Raw genomic sequence first — 25,981 nt, 5'->3', positions numbered from 1 at the left:
TTCCAAGTTGGTTTCCGCAAATCTATTAGCACTGTGGACCAGGTTTTTCGCTTCATACAATTACATTGGAAGGTTGTGACTCTGGGGAGTGGCAGTCTCTTTGTTGCTTTTGTAGACCTAAGAGCTGCATTTGACTTAGTACCACGTTCAAGGCTGTGGCTCGTCTTAGAAAAGTTGGGGCTTCCCCCTGAATTTTTGACCCTGGTTATGAGACTACATGAGTCCAACTTTGCTAAAATCCAGTGGGGAGGTTTTGATGAAGTTACTCCTGAGTTTCCAGTTGAGCGCGGTGTTCGCCAGGGTTGTACTATGGCCCGACGCTCTTTTCCTTGTACATCAATGGGATTGTAGAATGTATGCTCAGTGTTTCTATGGATGCTCCTAAGTTGGCAGGGATAGTCACACCAATATTGATGTTTGCAGACGACACACTTATTGTGTCAAAAACGCCGAGTGGTCTGCAAAGAGCCCTGTCCGTCTTTGACGACTTTTGCCTCGCACATGGTTTGGAGGTAAACGTGTCTAAGACCAAACTTATGGTTTTTAATCCCCCCCCCTAGCTACAGAGCGAGGAAGTTCCTTATGAATGGCCAGCCATTAGAGGAAGTCAACAACTTTATATATCTAGGTATGCATATATCTAATGATAATAAGTGGAGTAGGCATGTTATGATGTCCTCCATGAAATTTCAGCAAATCACCGGGACTCTAGTTAAAGAGTTCAAAACATCTCTCACCAAGCCGATTAAACCCGTGCTTCAAGTTTATGAGGCTAAGGCCTTAAGCTCTGTCTTGTATGGGGCCGAATTATGGGGTTTCGAGGCATTAAGCACGTTAACGTCAGTTGAAAACAAATTTTTACGTAGCATCACAGGCCTCCCCCAGAGTACTCCCTTGGTTCCGCTAAGATATGACTTAGGCAGGAGGGCTATTCTGGATTTAGCCAAACTCCGTCCGGTTTTATACTGGCGGAGGTTGTGGTCTACTCCGGAGCTCTCCTCGTATGCGAGCGGGCTTCTGGATGTTAAGTCTGATACATTCCATAAGATTGGTTGGTTGAGGAAGTTACGTGCGACTTTGGTTGATCTGGGTTTGGGGGGGTTGTGGAGTGACCAGTGTCTGCGTCATTTCCTTCCAAGAACACCTTGAAAACGATATACTGGGAATACACTGATTATCAGACCTGGAGCAAAGTAAATTGTTCTTGGATGACTAATCAGTACTGGGAGGTGAAAGTCACTCCAGCTCTGGAAACCTACTGGGACCTGATTACGAAACCTAGTGACAGGAAATTATATTTCCAGCTAAGAGTTGGTTCTTTGCCACTTAGGTCCCTCACAAGCAGGTGGTCAAGTCCAGGTAGTAATATACGTCCTGCCTGTGGCTTGCAAACTGAGTCGATTGGCCACTTCTTATTTGTTTGCCCTGCCTATGTCGATCCAAGACGTATTTGGTTGTCACCGTTGTGCAAAGTTTTGGGCACAAGAAGTAGTGTTGTGGCCCTAAGGATCTTGCGCACTAATACCTCACCGGTTATTTCTATTGCTCTTGCCAAATATTTAGGTTGGGCATGGTATTTAAGGAACAAAATTGATAGGCATACTTTGTTAGCCTCTAACTGAGCCCTTGTATGACTGGGCTATGGATTCTTCTTCCCTCTTTCTTAAACTTTTTTATTCTACATGTTTTCTCACCATCTAGTCGCAGATGTATTGTTTAATGCTTTTTTTATGTCACATTTTAATATTTATGATCTGTTGGATTTTATGGTTTTTGCATCTATTAGGGTGCTTTTAATGTCATTGTATGTTTTGTATTTTATGTGTCTTTTATGAACTCAAATTTTCGAATAAAGACTATGATGATGATGGCAATAGGTCTCGCCTTTAATTAAGTTAAAGCCATTTGCTTTGCTATACAATACCATTAGCAAAGCAAACGGCTTTAACTTAATAAAAGGCGAGACCTATTGCATTTTCAATGCTTGTTTGAACTGGATAACAAGGGACATACAGGATGGATCCTGTATACAAACGTTGGGAGGACCTGAGCTGTGTTGACCAACAACATTCAATGCTTTAAACCAATAATGTAAAGTTCTAAAAAATGATTACGTGGACACATTGTATCGATTATTAACAACACTCGTTATGGACAAAGACAACAAGTCCCCAGAGCTCACCTCATCCTTCGGGCCTCTGCTCACGGCTTTCCCTTTCGAGCCTGGGGTAGCCATGTCCTTGGGTGTAGCATCTGCTCCTCTGGGGATCCGGGCTGTGGTCGCCATTGCTGCCAGGCGCGCTGCAATGCAATAAACCATTCATCATGGGGCCGGGATCTGCAGCAAGAAACAGGATGTGTGGAGTGAGGGGAGAGCGTGCAGAGAAAGATGGTATCACGAAGGCCGCGAGGTAAGGACAAAGGAGTAATGGAAGAGGGAAAGGAAAGCATTAGGCCTAGAGGAAGGAGAGTGAGGACAGAAGAGGGAGAGAGAAGCAACGGATGAAAGGGGAGAAATCGAGAGAATGAGAAACAGGAACATATAGGGCGCGAGGAGGGAAGTATGGAAAGATGGTAGATGGAAAGACGGACAATGCAGCATAACGGGCGACGGTCAGTACGGAGATGGGGGAGGGAGAAACAAGAAAATTAGAAAGAGAAGGAACAGTAGGTGGGGGAAATGTCGAGAGGGAAACTAGTACAAAGAAACTTAATGAGCGAAGAAAGAGTGAACTCGAGCGACGGAAGGGAGTAAGGAAAGGAAGGATATTGGAAGAGGTGAGGTCCAGGAGCTGTAGTGAGGAATAAATGAGGGGGGGGGGGTGTAAGGATGGAGGGTGGTTGAAGAAAGGACGCAGAAGGTGGGCAACCAAAGAGTCTCCATAGGAAGTGATGAGAAGCGGAGACAAAAGAAGGGGGGCTAGGGAGTATATAATAGGTGCCCATTGACGTGAGAGACTATAGATCAAGGGAGGAACAGAAAGAGAGGAAGTGAGGACACGCCCCGGTGAATCCACGCACTCCGCGACCCTGCTGTACACTGCTGCTCGATTGATGCCTCGCTCTTCGGGAGGGCACAGCTGGCTATAAATAGAGAGAGACTCACAAGATACCGGCTGGGGAGGGACAAAAAAAAGAGAAGAAGAAGGGTGAACGTGAAAGAAGGGACGGAAAGGGCGGATAGAGTAAAGATCGTGAGAGAGAGAAGACACGGTTCAGCGAATGTAAGCTGCTGGGACAGGCATCGCACTGCCCTCTGAGGAGTCAGGATGAAGAGGGCACCTGTAGGCGCCCTCCATCACTCGCACACTTCACCTTCAGATCTCCCTTCTTTTCATTCGGCACCCTGTGACCCAGGCCATCTCACAGCTGCTCGACCAGGGAAGAATGCATACAATGCATACATTAAACAAGCACTGCCAAAGCCACTATCTACAGACACTTCTAATTGAAAACGGTTGTGGGACATGACAGTATGTAGATTAGACAAACAGGAAGCTAAACATACGCACCTTGACTAATACAAGCATTGACATACCCAATAGGTCTCGCCTTTGGGACCTTATAAGTGTTTAGCCATGCAACAGTTGCATAACTATATACTTATAAGGTCCCAAAAGCAAGACCTATTGGCTATGAAAAGCGGCCCTGCGGCCGCGAAAGTGAAAGTGATCGCAATCGCGATCACGATCAAACATCAAAGCGGCTGTGCAGCCGCGAAAGTGAAAGGAATCGGGGTAAAGCGCAGCGCGCGCGCCGGCGCACATGCACTGTAGCTCTAGGCTGGCCTGGTAGCACTTTTTGGAGCCCTCTCAATAAGTCTCGCCAGACCAGCGCATGCGCCGGGTCAGGCGAGACCTAAAAAACAAGCGCGTCTGGAAAACTAAAGAAATGAAAGAGGATCGCGCCAGAGCTTGTCTTTATGGGGCCATGTGTTTAAACACATGGCCCCATAAAGATAAGAAATCGTTTACGACAAACGAAAAGCAGGCAAGCCCGTCCAAGTGGGACAGCAGAAAAAGCCAAAGGGTGGTAACACACAAAGCTCCTTTCGAATGGCTGGCCACCGTTTAGCATAAACGGTGACGCCAGCCAATGGAAAAGAGGGGCGGGTCTAAAAGCCCTTTACTGAAACTCATCAAAAACATTAAATCTCGCCGAGCGAGCTGCGCATGTGCGCAGCCACGCTAGCCGAGACCTAAAAAAGTGTCGAAAAAAGAAAACTTTCCCCAAATGTAATTGAGAAAATAGCAGTGTAGAGCCCTGTCAACCTATCTTTAGTAGACAGAGCTTTGAGTCAAAATCCATGGGTGGGTGCATGGGAACGCCTCTTTACAACCTATGGAGTGCCCCCTTCATGCAAAGAAGCCAAAGTATCACACATCATTACTTTAGAGTTTCTTTCCAGTGCAAACCTTGATGTGTGCTGGAAAGTTAACCCCTATTTAAGACTGTGTGGGTTGGCATCACTTTTTGTGGCATAGCACCTGCGCAAAGCCTCAATATATCTACAGCAAAGCTTTGTGTGGGTATGTTACTTCTATATTAACGCATTGCACAAGTTTGAGTCACTTTGTGTGGCTTTGCACCACCACAAAGCACTGATCAATCTGTACCCATGACTGCCCAGTGCCCCTTACTCACCCCGTGCCATGTTTAGATCCATTTGTTTGCTACATCAGTGCATTTTCAATACTTTTCATCGATTGATCTCAGGCTCATCAGCCACAGTGGCAAGTGAGTGTGGCCTGGGCCTGCGGGTTTCAAAGATTCCCTCCAGGGAGGTTCTGGATCCTTCTGCTTGGATTATGGAGGTGCCATCATTGGGCCTCGTCCCCTTGCAGAAACCTCTCAATGGAGAGCTTCAGAAGGGACTCCCATCATTAGCCGCAGGAGCCCTGGTGCTGGTCTCTTTTCTGGCAGGGGCCACAGCTGAATGGTGTGATTCTGTGATGCACAAACTGTTGTCAAATGGTGACTGGTAGAGCACAGGGGTATCATCTCTGTGCCCGCTTGAAGGTGCCAACTCGCTGTGCTTTTCAGTTATCTACCTCACTGGTAGGGATCATGGCTCTATTGCTGCATTAGGGGGGGGTGTCACCGAGTGCCCTCTCTAGGATTTCAAACATTTTCTAAATGCCATGATGAATGCAATAAATAAACACTCAACAGGGATTACAGACCTACAGGAATGCTAATTCTCACAGTGACATTGGCTGAGCAGAGGGTAAATATGTGCCCATCTGTCCACCATCTGCACATTAAATGTATCAAATAGTTGCATCACCTTAGCGCCACTTCATGCGACTCTTAAATTACATTTGTCTTGCATGGCCCTACGTGGCTTGATTAATCTAGTGTAACTCAATGCAGCGCAAATTGCTGCGTTGCATTGCGTTGCGTTACTCTGCCCCATGGGGGCGTTCCATGGGTGGAGCGTGGCTCTGCCCATGCACCCAGCCATGGATTTTGGCGCAATCCCAGATTTACCATTAATGGTAGTCCTGGGAATGTGTCAACATGCGACGCCTTCTCAGATGAGGCGTAACAAGGAGAAATATCTTCATTTCTCCTTGTTACTTCCTCTTTCTATCGGTACTGCATTTTGCAGCACACATAGTGAGAGTAATATGCATTTCAAGATTGTTTTTGTGCAGGAAGGTGCCCCTTCCTGCACAACAGCAATCCTGCTTACAACGCAGGCACCCTTGCACCATGATGCGTTGGCGCTGGGCAGCACATTGTGCACCATCGCAGGGAAAGGACGGGAATACGCCATATTCTCTTAAATACTGCACAATCCCGCCCTTTTCCTATCATGCAGCGCAGCAACGTGACTTCCTGTGCTGCGTAATTTGTTTAGACATATGACCCAGAATGTCTGTACATATATTGTAAAAATCAACAGGTGGTCGGCAGTGCGGAGTGTCTCATTACAGACATCCTGTGACAATAGCCAGGTGGATACACGCCACCAATATGGTTAAGGCCCTGTACACTTCACGGCTGCCTTCGTGGAGAGGACCTTGGTGATGGTTTCCCATTGGGTAAATGTACATTCTTAGCACAATGATTATACTTAACATGTCACATAAGGATAAAAAATGAGTAAATATTTATTCCTGGAGGTGAATATTGCAACGCCATCTGTCTCTGGATACTCACACCATATGTCAATGGATGTGCTATGAGGGAGAGAAGATGCGACAGTGCACACACACAAACGCACGCAGTTGTGGAGCGAACCTTTGCAGTCTCAAAGGAAAATGTGTGTGTCTTCATCAAAGTAGAGGAGCACTTGTATATACGCTTGAATATGTAGCGTCATCCCACCTAGGCTACCCGCCAATCACCGCGCCACGCACAGAGTTTAGCATTACACTTCATTCTGCTGCGTTTAACGGCAAACTCAACGTTCTAAAACAAGCTTTCATGGCATTGTGCTCTGACACCCATGTCCCGGCTCGACGGAGTCCACAAGGAATACATTTTTTAAATTTTTTACAAATCACAAAAAAAAGATGTGTATATATATATACAGCAAAAAACTGCAATCACACCCAATAATAGTGTCCTGGGTCAAAAATTACAGAGCTGCCACTCTAATTCCAGTTCAGCGTATGTTTATTCACACACGGCAACAACGAAAACCCAATGCGTTTCGGAGTTCACGCACTCCTTGGTCACGGGTTAGGCATATGCATACTACCTGCCTTATTTAAAGAAACAGGGTGTGAGTTTCATTCTCATCAACATAGAAGAAATACTTTGCGTTGTATGTACATTTTTTGACATAAAGAAAAGCAATTGTCATCAGCATAATCAGCGTGATCAAAACAATTCATTGGCATTATGACGTTGTATTGTAACATGAGTGCAGGTAGCTTATATCTAATTCCTTAGCGTTATCGTCCCAAACACTTCTGCAATGACATTTCTAATATTGCAAGGGGCCCTGCGGCATACGGTATTTGAGAATGGTGATAAACACTCCATCTTTAGTTTTTTATAGATCAGTTCTGAAAGAGCCATGTATGCTCAATCACATTACTCAACTGAGATGATGGTGCATAGTCACGCTAAGTAAATATCAATCAGGCCCCAGTGGGCAGTGTACAAGCCTTCTGCTTAAACAAGTCCAATTGTTCCGTTATAGTAACCAAACAATTACATATATATATATATTACCTACTGGCGGTCGCCAGTAGGTAGTTATAGTTAGGACCCTGTTTCCATAGGAAAACCTCAACATTCTATTTTGAATAACTTTGGCGCCGGTCGACAAATCTTCGCGACTTTTTAAAAATAGGTGGGGCGCTATGCTCCGCTCCTACCCTGAAAGTCTCGGGGGGATTCGTCAAGCGGGGGCTGAGATAAAAGGGGGGTCCCAAAACGCGTTTTTCCCATGCATTTTTCCATAGGACCTTTAGACAGGGCTACAGCCCGAACGGCTGAACAGAATTACTAGAAATTTGGCAGAGAGGTAGTCCTCAGGTCAAGGAAGTGCCTTTTGTAGGTTTGGTGTAAATCTGTTCAGTAGATTCTGAGAAAATAGCCGTTAAATCAATATATATATCTGAGCCAGCTTACGGTACGCTTACCGTACGCTTACCGTAAGCGTACGGTGGCGTGCGCGAGCGCGATTCTGATTGGCTCTTAGATCTTAGTAAACATTCGAATCGGCCGAAACCAGGAAGCGGCGGCCGCCATTTTCTCTCTCGCACTCTGAGGGGGGAGGTGATAAACAAATGCCAAAAACATATAAAGGGGCTGTTTAGACAGCGCCCATGCACATAACCATGTTAGTTGAGTCTTCAAAGATCCCCCAAGGCAAAAAACGGTAATTTTTAATTTTTCGAAAATTTCGCCGATTACGCTTACCGTACGCTTACCGTACGCGTACGTTAAAACATTATTAAAAAAAAAATCCACACTCTCTCCACCCCGTGTGCAAATGGTGGCCGAAGGCCCCCATTTGTGCATGGCTTATTAGAGCACAGCATTTCCCCAAAAAATTTCAACAGATTACCTATCACAAGGAAGCGCATAATATGTCCTCCATGTGCGCACGGTGCGCGAAGCGCATCGTGCGTACATGGCCCATCTAGCGTAACGTGGGCACGCGGTGCGCATAGCGCACCGCGTGCCCACCGTGCGTGCATGGCACTAACTGCGTAAAGTGGGCACGCGGTGCGCGAAGCGCACCGCGTGCTCACTGTGTGCGCACGGTGCGTGAAGCGCACCATGCGCGCACGGAACGAACTGCGTTAAGTGGGCGCGCACGCCACGAATGGCGTAAAGTAACTTAGCATTTAAAAAACCGTACAAATTCACTGAAAAAACCATAGGTTTCACACACGTTATAGTTAGGAATTAGCATTTAAAAAACCTTGCAAATTCACTGAAAAAACCATAGGTTTCACACATGTTATAGTTAGCGGAAATTTTACTGATAAAAAACCAGTGAAATTCCCCCGTTATAGTTAGTGCAGGCAACTATAACTCACGCGACCGCAATCTTCTGCTGATGACATATGTGTCTTTATGAAAAAAAAATATTTGTAATATATGTATAGCTAAAAATGTATGGAAGAAGACATGGGCAAATAAGTGTCTAAATACAGTATTAGCATCAGCAGAGGATTGCGGTCGCGTGAGTTATAGTTGCCTGCACTAACTATAACGGGGGAATTTCACTGGTTTTTTATCAGTAAAATTTCCGCTAACTATAACATGTGTGAAACCTATGGTTTTTTCAGTGAATATATATATACATACATTCATACATCTAAATATACATATATTATCTACTGGCGGTCGCCAGTAGATAGTTATAGTTACAACCTAGTTTCCATAGGAAATCTCAAAATTCTATTTTGAATAACTTTGGTGCCGGTTGACGAATCCTCGCGAAATTTTCAAAACAAATGGGGCGCTCCGTTCAGCTCCTACCCTGAAAGTCTCGGGGTGATTCGACAAGCGGGGGCCGAGAAAAAGGGGGGGTCCCAAAACGCATTTTCCCCATGCATTTTTCCATAGGACCTTTAGTCGAAGGTACAGCCCGAACGGCTGAACAGAATTACGTGAAATTTGGCAAAGAGGTAGCCATAAGGTCAAGGAAGTGCCTTTTGAAGGTCTCGTATAAATCTGTTCAGTATTTCCTGAGAAAATAGCATTTAAAATCATATCCATATCTATATGCGCGCACCGTGCGCACATTTTGTGCGCACCCTGCCGTGCGCGAGCGTAATTCTGATTGGTTGTTAGATGTCGGTAAACATTCGAATCGTTCGAAACCAGGAAGTGTCGGCCGCCATTTTGTCTCTCGCAGTCTGAGGGGGTGAAAAACAAAGGTGGAGAACGTGAAAAGGGGGCAGGGTTGACAGTTCCTGACCCCCTAGCCTTGGTCAGGGGGTCACAGAAGGACCCCCAAAGGAAGAAAAAACAAATTAAAAAAAAAAAAAAAAATCGCGGGGTGCGCGCACCCAGCGCGCATGGCACGCACTGCGGACCGAGTGCCCACAGAGCGCGCGCGATGCGCGCGCAGTGCGCGCACGGTGAAAAAATTGAAAAAAAATAAATTAATAAATACATAACTTAGCATTTAAAAAAACGTACAAATTCACTGAAAAAACCATAGGTTTCTCACACGTTATAGTTACGAATTAGCATTTAAAAAACCTTGCAAATTCACTTAAAAAAACATAGGTTTCACACATGTTATAGTTAGCTGGACATTTCACTCGTAAAAATCCAATGAAATTCCCCCGTTATAGTTAGTGCAGCCAACTATAACTCACGCGACCGCAATCCTCTGCTGATGACGTCAGATATTACATCACTGATGACATATGTGTCTTTCTGAAAAATAAATATTTGTAATATATGTATAGCTAAAGATTAATGGAAGAAGACATGGGTAAATAAGTGTCTAAATACAGTGATGTAATATCTGACGTCATCAGCAGAGGATTGCGGTCGCGTGAGTTATAGTTGCCTGCACTAACTATAACGGGAGAATTTCATTGTTTTTTTACGAGTGAAATGTCCAGCTAACTATAACATGTGTGAAACCTATGGTTTTTAAGTGAATATATATATATATATATACACATTTCTTTTTGTTTTTTAAGTTTGAGTTTGTTAAAGAACACAAGAAAAAGAACTGCAATGAAATGAATACAACAAATCCTATTTAACATAATATTTGTAGAGAAATCAAGAATATGTGAGGAATATAACTATCAGGCTGTATACAAAAAGGAATGTACACAATATATACAAGGGGGGGTGGGGTAGGGGAGCAATAAGTAATTAGTTTATGATAATTAGGAGCAAAAGACATAAGAAATAAATAATTTAACATTGTAAGCATAACTATAGCTAAAACTGAATAACATGGTATAAATATAGGGGTATCAAAATCATGTGATCATCTAGAAACTGAGGCAAAGGATGAAGTTAGGGTAGGTTCCGTACATCATCTGGAAAATTTGTAACTTTAACAATAGAACAGGCAGATAAAGATAAGTATGCTGTTAATTGAAGCCGTAAGAGATCTCTTTTAATTGCTAGAGATATTGGGGAAACATAATTAGTGTCTAGTCTATGATGAAAACACAGAGCGTTCCACCAAGATCTGAAAGTATCTTTATCTGCTTGCTTCCAATTTGAGGTTATTAAACTAAAGCTTTAGCTAACAATAAATCTAACAGTTTAAAATTCAGTGGTGACTGGGGCCATTGGGGTGACAGAGTACCTAGGAATATGTTTATTAAAGAAAAAGGGTCTTAAATTTGAAAATTATCCTAATTTGGGACCAAACCAGCTGCCAAAATGGATGGATAGGGCGGCACTCACATAACATGTGTTTTAAGTCGGCAGAAGGGCAAGGGCAGGGCCAACAAGTAGAGGACAAATCTGGTGAGAAAGATGCTAGGGTCACTGGAGAAAATAACACCCGTTGATAAATGAAGTAAAGGGGTTGTGTGGTATTAGCAGCTCGTGAGGATTTGTGAAGCTTAGACCATAATTTATCCCATGTAGTGATTGGCCAACTTCGTGATAAATCTTTTTCCTAAGCCACTTCAATCTTAGATTTGAGTCTGTCTGGGGGCAGTTGTAAAGATTTGTATATAGCGGATGCTGAGGGGGAAGTGTCCAATATTGAAGAAAGGTTTTTGCAATTTGCAGGGAGGTTGGAAGTACTTGGTAAAGTAAGATAATGATTGAGAGAAGGAAAAATAAGATTATATTGCAATCTAAAGGAAGCTGGTAAAGAAAGTTTAGTTTGGAGATCAGTGAAAGAAAGGGGTTGATCATCAAGTAGAAGTTGGGATATCCAACGTAAGCCCTTAGAACGCCAAGTTTTTCAATATATAGCATGGGTATGGATTTGTAGCGATTTATTATGACAAATGGGTTGTTGTCGATAAGAGTTAATTGAAGGATATGATGATGGTAAGAGAGGAACCAAGAGTTTACAGGAATGAGAAATGACAGGAGAGCATAAATATGACATTTTAGTAGTGAAAGCAAGGATTTACTGAAAATCGAAGGGGGCAATAAGAAATTTCTCTATTTTTATCCACAATGGGGGATATATAGGACGTTCCAATGAAAGCCAACAGGCAGCTTGTTTTAGGGAGAAAGTGGAGTGATACGTTTTATAATAGGGAAACCTAACACCTCCGTTAGATCTATCCTTTTGTAAAGAAGACAGAGCTATGCGAGAGGGTTTGCCTTTCCATCGAAATTTTGTTAAGATAGAATCAATTTTCTTAAAGTAATACCCAGGAATGTGAACCGGAACCATGGAGATAATATTTGGAATCAGAGGAGAGAACATCATTTTAATCAAGTCCATTCGGCCCCACCAAGAGAGAAAAAGGGGATGCCAACGTGTAATAGTGTCATTTAATTTTTTGGTGATATAATCAAAATTACATTTTAATGTTGCAGGAATTGTCAGGGCGAACCACAATCCCAAATATTTTATCTTAGATGGTTGCCATGAAAAACCGGAGTGGGCAAAAAATGTTTTTGACATAAAACATTTAAAGGCAAAACTTCACATTTGTCGTTATTAAGACGATATCCTGAAAATTGAGAAAAAGTGGCTACCTTTTGAAGAAATGGGGGAAGAGAAATTACAGGTTTAGAACAATAGAAGAGAATGTCATTGGCGTATTCTGACATTTTGACCTGATGAGGACCAAATTGAAAACCTGAAATATGACCATCTGGCCTAATTTTGGTTAAAAAGGGTTCTAACGCTATGAAATACAATAAAGGTGATTAGGGTTATCCTTGTCGCACCCCTCTAAGTAATGGGAAGTAATCTGAGGTTTTACAGTTGCCAAATATTGAATCTTTGGGGTCTGAGTAAAATAAAGAGATTAAAGCAATCAACTTAAGAGGAAAGTGAGTCCATTTTAAAGCGTGGAACATAAAATCCCAGCCAATCCTGTTGAAGGCTTTTTCTCTGTCTAAGCAATAGGGTAATCTAAAGATGAGGCTTTGCTGAGGATATTGAAAAAGATTTGAGAGTTGTCAGAGGCTAGTCTTCCTTTAACGAAGCCGGATTGTTCAGGCCCTATCAGATCAGGCAGAACGGGATCAATACGAAGTGCCAAAATCTTTGCAAAGATCTTATAGTCAGTATTAACTAAGGAGATGGGACGAAAGTTCTTGCAAAGAGAATGATCTTAATCTTCTTTTGAAATTAAGCAGATCAAGGCTTCTTGGAACGTGTCCTGTGATGAACCATTATCAGAGAAAGATTTAAATAAAAGTAAAAGATTGGGTAAGAGGAGTTTTGCAAAGTGGTCATAAAACTCAATAGTAAAGCCATCCGGCCCAGGTGCCTCCCCGCATTATAACACCGAGACTGCACGGGAAATTTCCGTTAAAGAGATATCTATTCCAAAAGAATCAAAATCAATGTGATGGGAGGGAGGATAAGCAATGGAATGAAAATAAGTAGAAAGATCAGACTGTTCTGGTTGATTTCCAGGTGAATATAAATTCTTATTAAATTAAACAAATTCATTTAAAATATCATTATCTTTGATAATAGAAGTACCTGTAGGGTCCTGTAAAGATTCTATTCTAGTTCTGTCCTTTCTTACTTTTAAATAATTGGCCAGCAGTTTCCCCATTTTATTTTGACCCCCGTAATAGCGAGTACTACTTTTCAATAAGTAAGAGGAGGCAGCGCCTGTAGATAATCTATTAAAAGTAAGTTTAGCATCGATAAGATTTTTCAAGGAAGACTCATTATTAGAATGATAGTAAGTATATTCTAACTGTTTAATTTTATGAAGTAATTGAGTGGATTGTAGGGAATTATTAAAACGCCATCTTCCTGGGCGGGGAGAAAAAGGGATAAGTTCTATATCTGCAACTTCAGGAGCGTGATTTAAGATTAAAATTGATCCAATTTCAGATTGAATAGCATGTTGGGCCAAAGATTTGCTCAGGAAAAGATAATCAATACGGGATTGTGAGTGATGTGGAGCTGAAGAAAAACTGTGCTCCCGAAGATCTGGGTGACAAAGTTGCCAAATATCAACCAATGATTTGTGACGTATTGTGGATGTAAATTGTGAATGCATTTTAGAGGGAACAAACTTAACTGTGGAGTGTCTGTCTAATATGGGATCATGAATTTGACTGCTGTCACCACCAAATATAATGTACTATTTATCATATAAAAGCAGTTTGCCAGAAACTTTCATCCAGAACACTTTATCAACCTAAGTAGGGTCATATACATTAAAAATATCTAAAGGAATCTTATCTATAAGAAGCTTAACAATAACCCATCGATCTTCAATATCAGACTCCTGCTGAACAACAGAAACATTTAATTTTTTTATGGCATTAGATCAAAACCCCATTTTTCTTACCTAAAGCAGGAGAGTTAAACACATGACCCACCCAACATCTTTCAGCTTAGAAGCTTCATCTTCGGAAATATGAGATTCTTGAAGCAAAGCAATATCCATTTATAATTTAGCTAAATGAGATAACACTTGCTGCCTTTTAATAGGGTTGCTTAGCCCTTTAATATTCTACGTAGTTACCTGAAATGTAACTTAAAGAAAAGAGCATGAACAAACAATATGCTTACAAGAGTGAAAATTAATTTAGAATAAAACAGATATAAGAAAGAAAAGTGGAAGAAATGGGGCATTTGTTTTATGAAAGAAAGCATGAATGAGGAAGAGGAAAAATAAATAAAATAAAAAAGAGAATGATTAAAAAAACATAGAAAAAAATACCAATAGAAGAAAGATAAAACAGAGAACAAAAAGACAGTACAAGTCATACAAATGACGACGGAAGAACATATCTACAAAACACAAAACGAAATGGGGGATGGCGACACCAGAAGACGACGACGACAGCACTTGAACTCCACTGAACCTCAGTGGAACCATGGATGGGTAAGGATGTCAACATATATGGGAGACCATATGGGAAATGAGGAGCGAAAAAATACACCTGTATAAGGAAGAAAGAGTACATTAAGAATAAGCTATTTCGTTAAAAGAGAGGGATGAGAAAGAAAATAGACAAGAAGACTTAATACTTGAACATTACATTAAATAAACATGAGCGAAACAATAATCAAGGAGTTACATAGACAAGAAAACAGCCAAACAAGACAAAGCAAAATAACAATTCAAGTGGACTTTGAAGTATCCATGACATCTGCTCCATGTTGATGAAGAAATTCCTGCAAAGCAGCTGGTTCCTCTAAAGTGGTAGGGGTATATTCACAAGAACGTGTGCTAAACATCACCAAAAAATGCGAACGCAACTTTACACATCTCAGCCTATCACAGGAAAATAACCCCGTACCAAGGTGGAATTCACAACACGGCGGTACCATGCGATAGTCAGCCGAAAACACGGCCAATGTCCGCAATACAACCACCTCGACGGAGATAAAAACCCAAACAACAACACAAAAAAACGTGCGATGAGTCCATTCACCAGGAGCTGGATGACATGGAGGAAATGGTGTCCAACACATCAGTCTGGAGATGGTGGCAGGACTCGGGGACCGGAAAATGCCCAAAACAACAGCAACAGGGAGAGGAACCAGCAGGGACTGGGGGACGGGGGGAGATGGGCACAATGGCAAACATGCACAATTAAGCACAGCACAACTGCAGACAAACCATGCCCAAGAGTAACAACACCAACCAGGAGCAGAAGTCACACAACCCGGCAATATCACACCACTGAACAAGCACAGAAGTGAAAACCACACTGCCTGAAAGGGAGAACGGTGAGCCAAATCAGAGCTGAAGGGACATCTTACACACAATGCAGCACACACACATAGGAAGCAGAGCACCCGAACATCGAACACAATCTGTCATCTTGGGACATGTGACCTGATTCACAACATGCAACCAGGGGTCGGGACACGTGCAATGGGTCACATCCAGTCGTGGCTGCAGGTACCTTGTCACTCGTCCATGATCGCTAGTGCAGCTGAGTAGGTCAACATCTCCAATGAGCGATCGTTGTTCACCACATCTGACATGTCGTCGACGTAATCCATCAGCTGACCCGGACAGATGTGCTGACTCCAACCACTGGACCGAATGTGCACCAAAGCCCAATCGGGTAGTGGCTCAATGTGCTCACTGCACACAATGACTCGTGCAATCTCCCAGGTCCATTTTCCAGCCTGCATGCCAAACATCCATCATGCCATAAGCGGGCATCCTGGTGACACTCCTGGTAATGGGCCAACAGGGGGTGCACACACGTGTCGTAATCCAGGTCAGCTACCGTCACGTTGGAGAGGCAGACATCCATGGACCACTCGAATGTGCACGAGCGACAATGCAACACAGGCAGAACGCAGGTGACGTCCGAAAGGCAAAAACTCAGCCGGTAACTTATCCGCAGTACTGCCAACGGCAGTGCCCCCAATGCATGCAGCAGACGTTCACGGTACAGGTCCACGTGACTGGAGTGGAGCATGTGTCTGGGATGGTCTGCCATTGCGTTAGTGGCTCTGCTTGAAGCGGCACTGGCTTCCCCTGGGCCAATTCTGTTGATGAAATGGCACAGCTCGGTTCAATGGGCAGTGTCTGTGTGCAACGGGTGCACACCTGGGGTGGGGTGGGAGTAAATGTAAAGGCCATTTCACGCACGCTAACTAGGACCAAGGATGTCGGTGTGTGGGATGTGTGCATGTTGGTCTCACGTCGGGCAGTGCGTAGTGTGGGATGCCCAAGCAAATGCTATCATATCTGTCAGTGGGTGCCGGCCACATGCAATTTCCTGCTCGGATCTGCAGATGTGCTACCGCCTGATGGTTCAGACAAAGGACCTTTCATCCCTACAATAACTTCACCATCTGCATGCATACAGGAGATGTACAGGGGCCTGTCGTGGGTGTGGTGGGATGTCTGCGACCCTGGGAATCATGGATGTTAGTCCCAGCATGCAGCACATGAGCGGCCTCACTGTGTGTTACGGTGCCACACAGCTGCTCCTCCCTCCAACGAGCCTCCACACTTGTGTGCGCTGCGTGGTTACATCACGTGCACTCCCACGGCACACCATTATAATGCCTGTCCTCGCATGTCCAGTGGCATGCCAACAACACCGTGACACTGGCCTCTAAAGGTGTGCCGCCATGTGAGTGTAGGCCAATGGTCCGGACAGGGCAGACACAGGTGTACAGCCCATGGCTGGCTGTGATCGTGCAGCGACTGAGGCCAGACAACTGACTCATGCATCTGCAGATCTGATACACATAACACTTGGCATGCATGTGCCAAGACCCCAAACGGTCTTGCGCTCCTGCATGTCCCTGTATGTGAGGGCCCGCCCTCCTGGTGCATGCCACATTGCAACATCACCTACTGTGGCTCTGGTGGCGACAACACCACAACACAGAGACACACTTACCGCACTTCCTGTCCAAGACCCGGTCCGAGCCATGCCCTGCTCCCCCAGCCGAATCAGCACACCCTTGTGCTGACCTGACGTACGCCAGACCTGCACATGCCGCTTGTGCATGCAGGGGGGTGCATGCGAAGCTACATGTCCAGGGTCACTGCCAACGCTGAGGTGACATGGTAACGTCCGATGAAGACAGCACACTGTGATATTGCAGGGCCCGTGCCCATCATGCTGACACAATGACCACACGGACACACTTTCTCAGATGGTATGAATGGCTATGGGCACGTGCGCACGGCCACATTTCTTAGCAGGCACACATACTGAGTGACACCTGTGTTGGATGTGTGTGGGGTGTGTGCACACCAGCCGGCAAGGGCCGCCTGGTGCAGTCAGAAATCGGCAACAGTGTACATCGTAAAGGACACAACCATTGAACCATAAAGGCCCCATGACTTGTGCTGCACAGAGTCAGTGGCACCAGTGCTGTTCGGGGATGCCGCCCGCAATTAGGCGTGTCCAATGGTGTGGACTCCTCCACATCTTACCAAAGACACAGTTTCACATGTATGACCTACTGGTCTGCAGTATAGGCCGGAGGCAGCGGTCAGCACGGGCCAATCACCGAGTGTCTCCGGCTTAGGTTAGATGGCCCCACCGGCTTGTATAGTTCAGATTCAGTGGCACCACGGGACACGGACTAGCGGTGAATAGGGTTGATAGCACCAGGTCAGTTGTTGACAGTGTTCGATCACATCTGTGACTCTGATCCGGCTTTCATCCGGACTGAAATTAATCTTCCTCTTACTCCTCGCCGTGCGTTCACTGCTGTGGACTCTGCCATTCATGATTCGCGACTATGTGCTGGATGTGGGACCTACTGGTCCACAGGGTAGGCCTGAGCCCTCATCCACGTGCCGCCGGCTTGCGTTGAACAGGGTTAGTGGCACCACATGTCGCCGGTCTGCGTTAAACAGGGTTGGTGGCACCACGTGTCGCCGGCTTGCGTTGAACAGGGTTAGTGGCACCACGTGTCACTGGCTTGCGTTGAACAGGGTTAGTGGCACCACATGTCGCAGTCCTGGAATTATGTCTCACTGTTCGAAGGGAGTCTGTTGCTGTGGCCGCTGCCACAGACTTGGGGTCACTGCCATTCAGGACTCAGGACACAGATCTACATGTGGGACCTACCGGCCGAAGGGGACACCGGTGGGGTTTGTCAATGAGAATGGAATAATGTGGGCCAGCGTCGGGGGGGCCTGCGATGGTTTGCGGAGGCTGCAGAGGTCACGGGACTGGTGCTTGGAGCTTGCACCGGCACGTGGTGGGCCCTCTTTTACACACGCCGGTGTAGGCAGGTGAGCGGAGCCTCGTTGGTGTGCTGGGGCAGGCATGACGGGTCTGGGGACCAGTGGCCCGGGGTGCAGCAGGCGCACAGGGTTGCAGGCCCCGCCATGCTCAGCGCAGGACTCGTGGCAGGCTGAGAGGTGCTGCCCTGTCAGACGCATTGTCCATTCTGAATGAGAACCACAACCAGTGTGACAGGCTTTTTGTTCACACCCCTACACAGGCCTGGCGTACGCAGGTCCAACCCACTATGCACGCGCATGCAGGGGCGGACGTGACGTGCGACATTTCCGCGTACTGCCCCACAGCCTATGGGGACATGGTAGCGTCCACTGGCCACTACACTCCGTGCACCAGAAGTTGATCTCCCCATGACCATTTCCGTGGTTTGCACTCTGTGGTCGGCACCTCCACGTCACACCTGGCATTGGGTAGGTTCACATTCCTTAGTCACTTGCCGCTCTCGCACATGCCTGCTCCATGCCTCTCCTCACATCCTCTAATTGTGTGACTGTAGTGCCATGCCGTGGCTGGGTTGTGGGCATAGCAAGGCAGGATTCCCAATGCTGTTGTGTTGTCGTGTCAGGTTGGTTGGCATATTGTGTGTCATGTTGAATGTAGTTGTGCTGCGTGCCCATTGGCAGTGTCGTGAGTTGCATGACTGTGGGCTGGAGGTGTGTGGTGTGTATATTTTGGACTTACTAACGGGCACTGCATTTCCATGTGTGCCATCCTGGGAGCGCTGGGTGATGATGGACTGTCGGGGGATGTGAGTTTCATGCACTCTGCCTGGGGAGTTTTTGAGGCGTCTCAGGCAGTCCACTATTGCCTGCACATTTATGGTATGCGTGTGCGTTCTCTTTGGTAGCTGTGTGCAGTGTGAGCAGGGGGCACGAGGGTTACATGTGTGCAGTTGATTGTCCCTGACACGTGGGGGAATCCAGCTATAGCGTATGGTCCCTGCTTGGTCTCAAGTTGCTCCTGCGCAGTGTGGGTGACGTGGGGGTGCTGGGGTACCAGGCTGATGTTGTCATCCAGGACAGGTGTGATGACCTTGGATGGGGCTGGCTGTGTGACTCCTCCGACTCTGTCATGTATGGATGTATGGGTTTGATGGTTCTAGAGGCAGGCATGTGCTGCGCAGCCAGCAGCTTTGTCTGCGGTGGGTTGTTGGTTGTCCCCTGGGTTGGTACCGTCAGCAGGTGGGGGATGTGGTTCAGGATGCGGGGGATGGTTGTCCTTTTAGGCCTGTGGAGGGCAATGTCCTCCTCTGGCTTTGGGTCTGGGCGGCAGGTGCATTTTAGGTCAGTCCGCTGTCTTTTTGTATGCTGCCTCTGTGGTGTTCCGGGGGGGCAGGACGGGTCCTGGGGGTGGTGGCAGGCCTGGGGTGGTTGTGGTGGGTGTTATGGCCCTCATGGGTACCCGCGTTGCATGATCATTGTCTCCATGGCATCTGTGGGTCTTCCGGTGTGGCTCTTGGCTGGGCTCTCTTTTATGCTGCAGGTAGTCGTACTGATTAACACCAGCAAAAGGCAGGTGTTAATTCCCTGCTGCTACCGTGGCTTATCGCCTCTTTTTGTTTCGCTTTGCAGATCTGGGAGTTCGTTGTGAAAGTGGTGTTGTGGTTTTTTTCATGTGTTTTTGCACTGGAACGCCTACTCTGCATCTCATTAGGGTTAGTTGGTGGTGTCCACCGTGGAGCTAGATTTTGGGGCAGTTATCGCGGGAATACTGGCTTTGTCTGCAGTTTGCACCAGCTTGTGAATGGGGTGTTAAATCAATCCCCACTTTTGATGCGTTAAGGTGGAGATAATTCGGAGATAAGTCCTTGTGAATATACCCCATTGTCTTTTCCTTATAGGTAACTGAGGACGAAGACCAAGAAATCTTTTCCGACGGTCTGCAGTAACTTTAGCTACATCCTTAGAGAAAAATAGTCAATGACCTTCCCGAAAAATGTGTTTTGGAGATTTGACAGCAGCCAGGAATCGTAGGAGGTCAGTACATTTCAGGAAGAACATGATTACTCCAGGTGGTTTAGCTGAAATCTTGGAACCAAGTCTATGAACCCGTTGAATATTAAGTGGAGAAGTAGCTGATATGTCCAGAAGCATAGGCAAAAATGTCTGAAAATAAACAGTCAGATTGGAACCCTCTATATTTTCGAGGAGACCATAAGTTCGGAGGTTATTCCTGCAATTTTGATTCTCTAAATCTTTGTTGTGCTTTTTGAGGACAGATATTTCAGATTCTAGAAATGAAATGTGTGAGCATGGAGTATTGAAGAGATTCTGTTCTTTGTTCCACAACGAGTACACGTGATTCTAAAGAAGACCACTTGTCATCCAGATGCTGCAGAGTTTTATTGGTTCCTTCCATGAAGGGTTTCAAAGCACAAATTTTCTCAAGAATTACAACCATGGAAGCAGAGGAAGAGTTCGCTGGAGACGGGGGGGGGGCTCTTTTTTTTGGGTCTCTTTATAGGATATCACAGATATCCTGCTTGAAAGCTGTGATTTTCGGATGGCGCCTTCAGTATGGTCAGATTTATGAGAAGAAATCTCTTCCATTTCGTTAAGAGTAGAGTCTGAATCTGAGTTCGCAGTATGTTTTTTTTAAATAGAGTTTTATATAGCGCAAACTTGACCCAAATCGGGTATAAGAGCGCTTTACATTGCACCAGTTGCATTACATTAGGACACATTCATTTTTGTTAGGCACGGGGAGATTAAGTGATTTCCCCAGAATCACAGGATGTTCAGCGTCATTGTCGAGACTAGAACCCAGTTCCCCAGGTTCGAGGTCGATCGCCCAAGCCGTTAGGCCAACTCCTCTCCTCTGTTTGGAGGAAGCAGAGAGTTTAAGGTTTCTTAGTCTCCCCATAAAAAAGAAAAAGGAGGTTTTGTATAGCTGCGCATAATTTGAACCATCAAAAGAAGTACAGCAAAATCAGGCACACTGTGAGAAGAAGAAAACCTCAGCTCTAAAGAGTGGAACACACCGGAATATATAAGGAAACAGCAGGGTCCACCTCCTTATTGAATATTGTTACTATGGAATCAAACAGCAGAGAGTAATGTTCTGGTATTGAGGGTAATTTAACTATCCGACTTATAATGAAGAGACTTCTCCACAAAAATTATTTACTCTGAGAGAAAAGGGTTAAAAAAAACGTAATAATCATGTTTAAAAATAAAATAAGCCAGCAGTGTAGAAGAAGAGAAAACAAAATTAAAGTGCTGAGGAGAGGCTTCAAATTGATCTTATTAAGGATGCCTTAAATACAGGAGCGCAGTAAATTCGAAGAAGACGGTCTCATCTGGGAAGGCAAAGCGCTCTCGGCATTCAAAATGGCGAAATCCCTCAAAGACATTATGGCACTGAAAGCACTGCAGTGTAGATTTTAAACAACTCCAGCGACTCACCACAGTGTTAGGGAGAGATGCCTCAAATCTCATCCCTCGGTGAGCGCTGGAAACGGTCTCTGACCATGAAAAGGTTTCTCAGTCCGCCGGAGCTCTGCACGGTCATGCCATCTTGGATCAGTGCCGAAACCACCCCCCTATATTCAAATTTCTTTAATCAACCATCTTGGCACTTTAATCAGTCCGCCTGATCTGGTTACTGGAAGTGAGACCTTCGAAAACGGTGAAAAAGTTACAGCAGTCATTGGGTTCTCTCGTCCCGTCTTTCTTTCACCATCTGGATCAGTAGACTGATGAATTAAATACCGAACTTGAGAAGAGTCTCTGGTAACAGACTTCCCAGGATGCTAGGCACCATATGACCCTTGGTGGGAACAACGTGGAAAGGTGCAGGATTATATGGAGCATCAGATTTTCTCCTTTGCAGTATTTTAGCAATCAATAGATCGCCTGCCTTAAATTCAGTGTTCCTTGCATGTCGCCACTTGTCAGCTTAGTCTTTCATCTTTCCTTTATTAACCAAGTCCTTCATTCGAGTTGTCTCATCGCCTCTTTCTCTTTTATAGGTCCATTGATTTAACTTGGTTGTCATTGCTCTCCCGAACATCAAAGTCGCAGGACTTTGACCCGGGGTTGAGTGAGATGTTGAGCAATAGTCCTGTAGGGTGGAATTCAACACTGCTTGCAAATTGAGCCTCTCGAGATTTGCATGCTGTACTGCTTTCTTTAGCGTACTCATAAAACTCTCAACGAGACCATTGGCCTGCGGCCTCAAAGGTGTACTCCTCTGATGATTTGCACTCAGATGCTCCAGAAAATTCTTGAATTATTTGCTGTTGAATGGCAGGCCATTATCAGACTTCAAAACAGCTGGAACCCTCCATGTTGCAAAAATGCTGTGAAATCTCTCAATTACTCACTCTTGAGTTGTGAATCAGAGATCCTGTATGAATGGAAATCGAGTGTACTCTTCCACAATTACCATTAAATGATGCCAATTGTTGAGTGGACCAAATAAATCAATAGCTATTCTCTCCCACGCATGCTTAGGGAGGTCTGACATGGTAAGAGTATGGTGAGCAATGTTCGTAGAGAGGCAGTTGAATCGATGACAGCCCTTGAGTTCCATTCCAACCCTCTCGTCTGAATGTGGAATCCATGCTCCATCTCAGAGAGCTCTCTTGGTGGCAATAATACCACAAAGTGCTTTGTGAGTAACTTCTATTATCTTCTGTTGTAATCTCTCCCTCCTGAGTAATAGACAGTTCATCTTTAACGTTTTTGTGCTTTTGGTAGTCGCCATCACTGGTGAGAGGTCAAGCATGTTGGTTCCACGACTGATGTGTAATTATATCTTTCAACCTCAGCATGTCACTATCATGGCTCATGGCAGTGATGATCTCGGCTAATGATATGGCAGCTGGCGTATTTGACTTTACAATGTAATTAATGTAGGCTTCAGCCATCTTGGATGGAGTACCTTCACTTTGTATAGGCACTCTGGTAAATCAGTCAACAGGGTTTTCATCAGTTGCGGCCGGTATGTCTCACAGAACGGGGGAGCAGGGGAGTCATGCGGGTAGGGGGCATCATGCGGGGAGTTTAATTTAACAATAGAAAAAGAAATAGACTTACCTACCCGTCTGCCAGGTCCTGCGTCTTCTCGGCTCCTGCTCTCCTACCTCCAGAAGGAACAGGAAGCAGGCAGCCAGGCTCCCTCTTCTAAGCCAATCACAACGCTGCAAGCAGTGTTGGAATTGGTGAGAACGCAGCCCAGACAGGGGTTATAGGGAGGCCATATTCTCCATGGAGAAGATTAGAGTGCCATGACTGGTTTGGACAGCCCCGGAGGGAAAACCAAACAGTCAGTTGGCACACTACTCCTACCCTGCCCTGGCTGCTCACAGAGCAGCCCCGCCCCCCCACCCACTCGCAACCAAACATAAAATGGTAATAACTGAAAGTTATTACCATTTTATGTTTCTGCTTCTTGCACTGCGAGAAAGCAGTTGGGCGACGCTCATCTGCCGTAGTGGAGGAGCCGCCACTGGTTTTCCTCCTTCTCTGGACGATGTTCAATACTAGGAGGCATTTTGGTCTTTGGATTGCTAAAGATAGTCAATAAAGCTTGATGGTCAGTTACCAGCGTAAAAGGCTTTCCATGCAGAAATATATGGAAATGTTCGCAAGCCCATACCATGGCCAAACCTTCTGTCTCGGTTTGAGAGTTAGCATGTTCTGTTTGAGAAACTTCTTCTAGCATATGCCACAATATGCCCTCGAGCATGGGGGTGCAGCTGAGCTGTGTACGGATAGCCCCTTACATGATGGGGCTAGCGGCAACAACAACCTCTGTCTGAAGCTTTGGATTGCAATAGACCATTTCAGTAGCAGTTTCAATGGCTTGTTTGATTTTCTTGAAACTTCCCTTACATTCCTGTGACCACTTGAATGAAACATTTTTGTTAGTTAACTCTCGTAATTGAGCGCTTATTGTTGCAAAGTCTTAAATGTATCTTGAACAGTAACTTGTTGTGCCAAGTAATGCACATATCATAGAAACATATTGTGGGGGGGGGGGTCAGCATTTGACAGCACTTGTACTTTAGGCAGGATCGGGTGTTAAACCCCTATCAGAAAATATATGGTCAAAAACTTGTAATTGCGGAATTCAGAGTTGTCTGGATTAAAAGTCAGACCTGCATCAGCCACTAAGCAACATACTTGAGTGAGAGCTTTATCATGCTCCTTTTGTGTAGCTCTGAAAATCAATATGTCACTGCTGTAGTTGAATGAATTCACAACCTGCTGTATAACACTTTGAATGACGTCTTGGAAATGAGGATGACACACCAAAGTGAGTCTCCTATATCAAAACAGACCTACATGTGTAGAAAAGGTATACTTGCAATCTTCTTCGAGTTCCAGCTGATGATAACACTTATTTAACTCAAGGCAAGAGAAAACCATGGCATTAGTTAGTTGCGTTATCATGTCAGCAATATGTGGACGTGGATGTTGTTCACATTCAGTTGCCTTGTTTGCTTGGGGCCTATCGACGCATATAAGTTCAGCTCCTTCATTGCCCTTCTTGCGCACTACCACTTTGGGAGAAACCCATGGCGTCAGACCAGTTGAATCCTCGATAATGTCATGTTTAAGTAATCACTTAAGTTCTTTTTCAACGGCTTCTTGTAAATGAAAAGCAACTTGTCAATGCCTCTGAGCAACAGGACAAATATCATCATCAATGTGTAACTTTACTTTCATTGTCTTTAGCTTTCCCAAATCATGAAACAATTACGGAAATTGTTTTAATATTTTGTGGTGAGCATTCAGGTTGTAATTCACAGAAATCCGTCCCATATTATCAGCGGTACTAAAACTGAGCAGACAGGCACTTGATGCTGTACCTTGGAGCACATGGAAGGGTGTTTGCACCTTCGTTTTCCTGTGTTTGAATGTCACTACAAATGAACCATGACTTTTTATGGGCATCGATGTAGCCCAGGTGAACACTTTGCTTTATGATGGCATAAGCTGGGATAATAGAGAAAATTCATGATGCTTCTCTTCAGGCATTATATTTATCGATGCACCACTGTTGATGATGAATGGTATTGAACAGTCATTTATTTCTAATGTTGTTTTCGGACAATGTTTGTATGACTTTGGAATTATGGCATGTCTGCATTTATTTGACTGACTTTTTTCCTCACATGCGGCTAGTACGACGTACGCTTTGTTCTTTGAGGTAAATATTGACATAGGCAACTATCTTCCTCACTTTCATTGGATACCGAGGCATACAAACAACTGTTTGATGATGAGTTAGATGACAATCAACTACGTTCAGTGTCAATTTACCTCAGTTGATGTCGCCACATGGGGTTGTGTCGAACATTGTCTCTGGAATGTTCTGTTGGCCATTTTGTCTTAGTGCCGTGACCAACCCTGGGCGGAGTTGGTGGAGTTGCGCTACGCAAAACTCCGCGAAGTGGAGAAAAACTCCGCCGCGCTACACGCTATGCAGAGCTCATCAAGTGGCAGAGTGCGATAGAAAAATGCTGGTAGCTGTGATTTTCAATTCTGGATGCTTGTCCGCACTCTTCAATCATCGCGAACGACACCATGTACAGCACAAGCGGGCGCTGTTTTCCTTCGCTCAAGTAGATTTTTACTCAAGCGGCAGCTTTCTCAACGTGAACAGGCGGTTTCTCAACGCAAGCGGTCGCAAGCATATGCGACCACTCGCAATGGGAACCCTGACC

Source organism: Triturus cristatus, chromosome 5_2 (genome assembly GCF_964204655.1).
Source record: "Triturus cristatus chromosome 5_2, aTriCri1.1, whole genome shotgun sequence".
In the NCBI taxonomy this organism is placed as follows: Eukaryota; Metazoa; Chordata; class Amphibia; order Caudata; family Salamandridae; genus Triturus; species Triturus cristatus.
Note: the sequence above shows the minus strand (reverse complement) of the source record.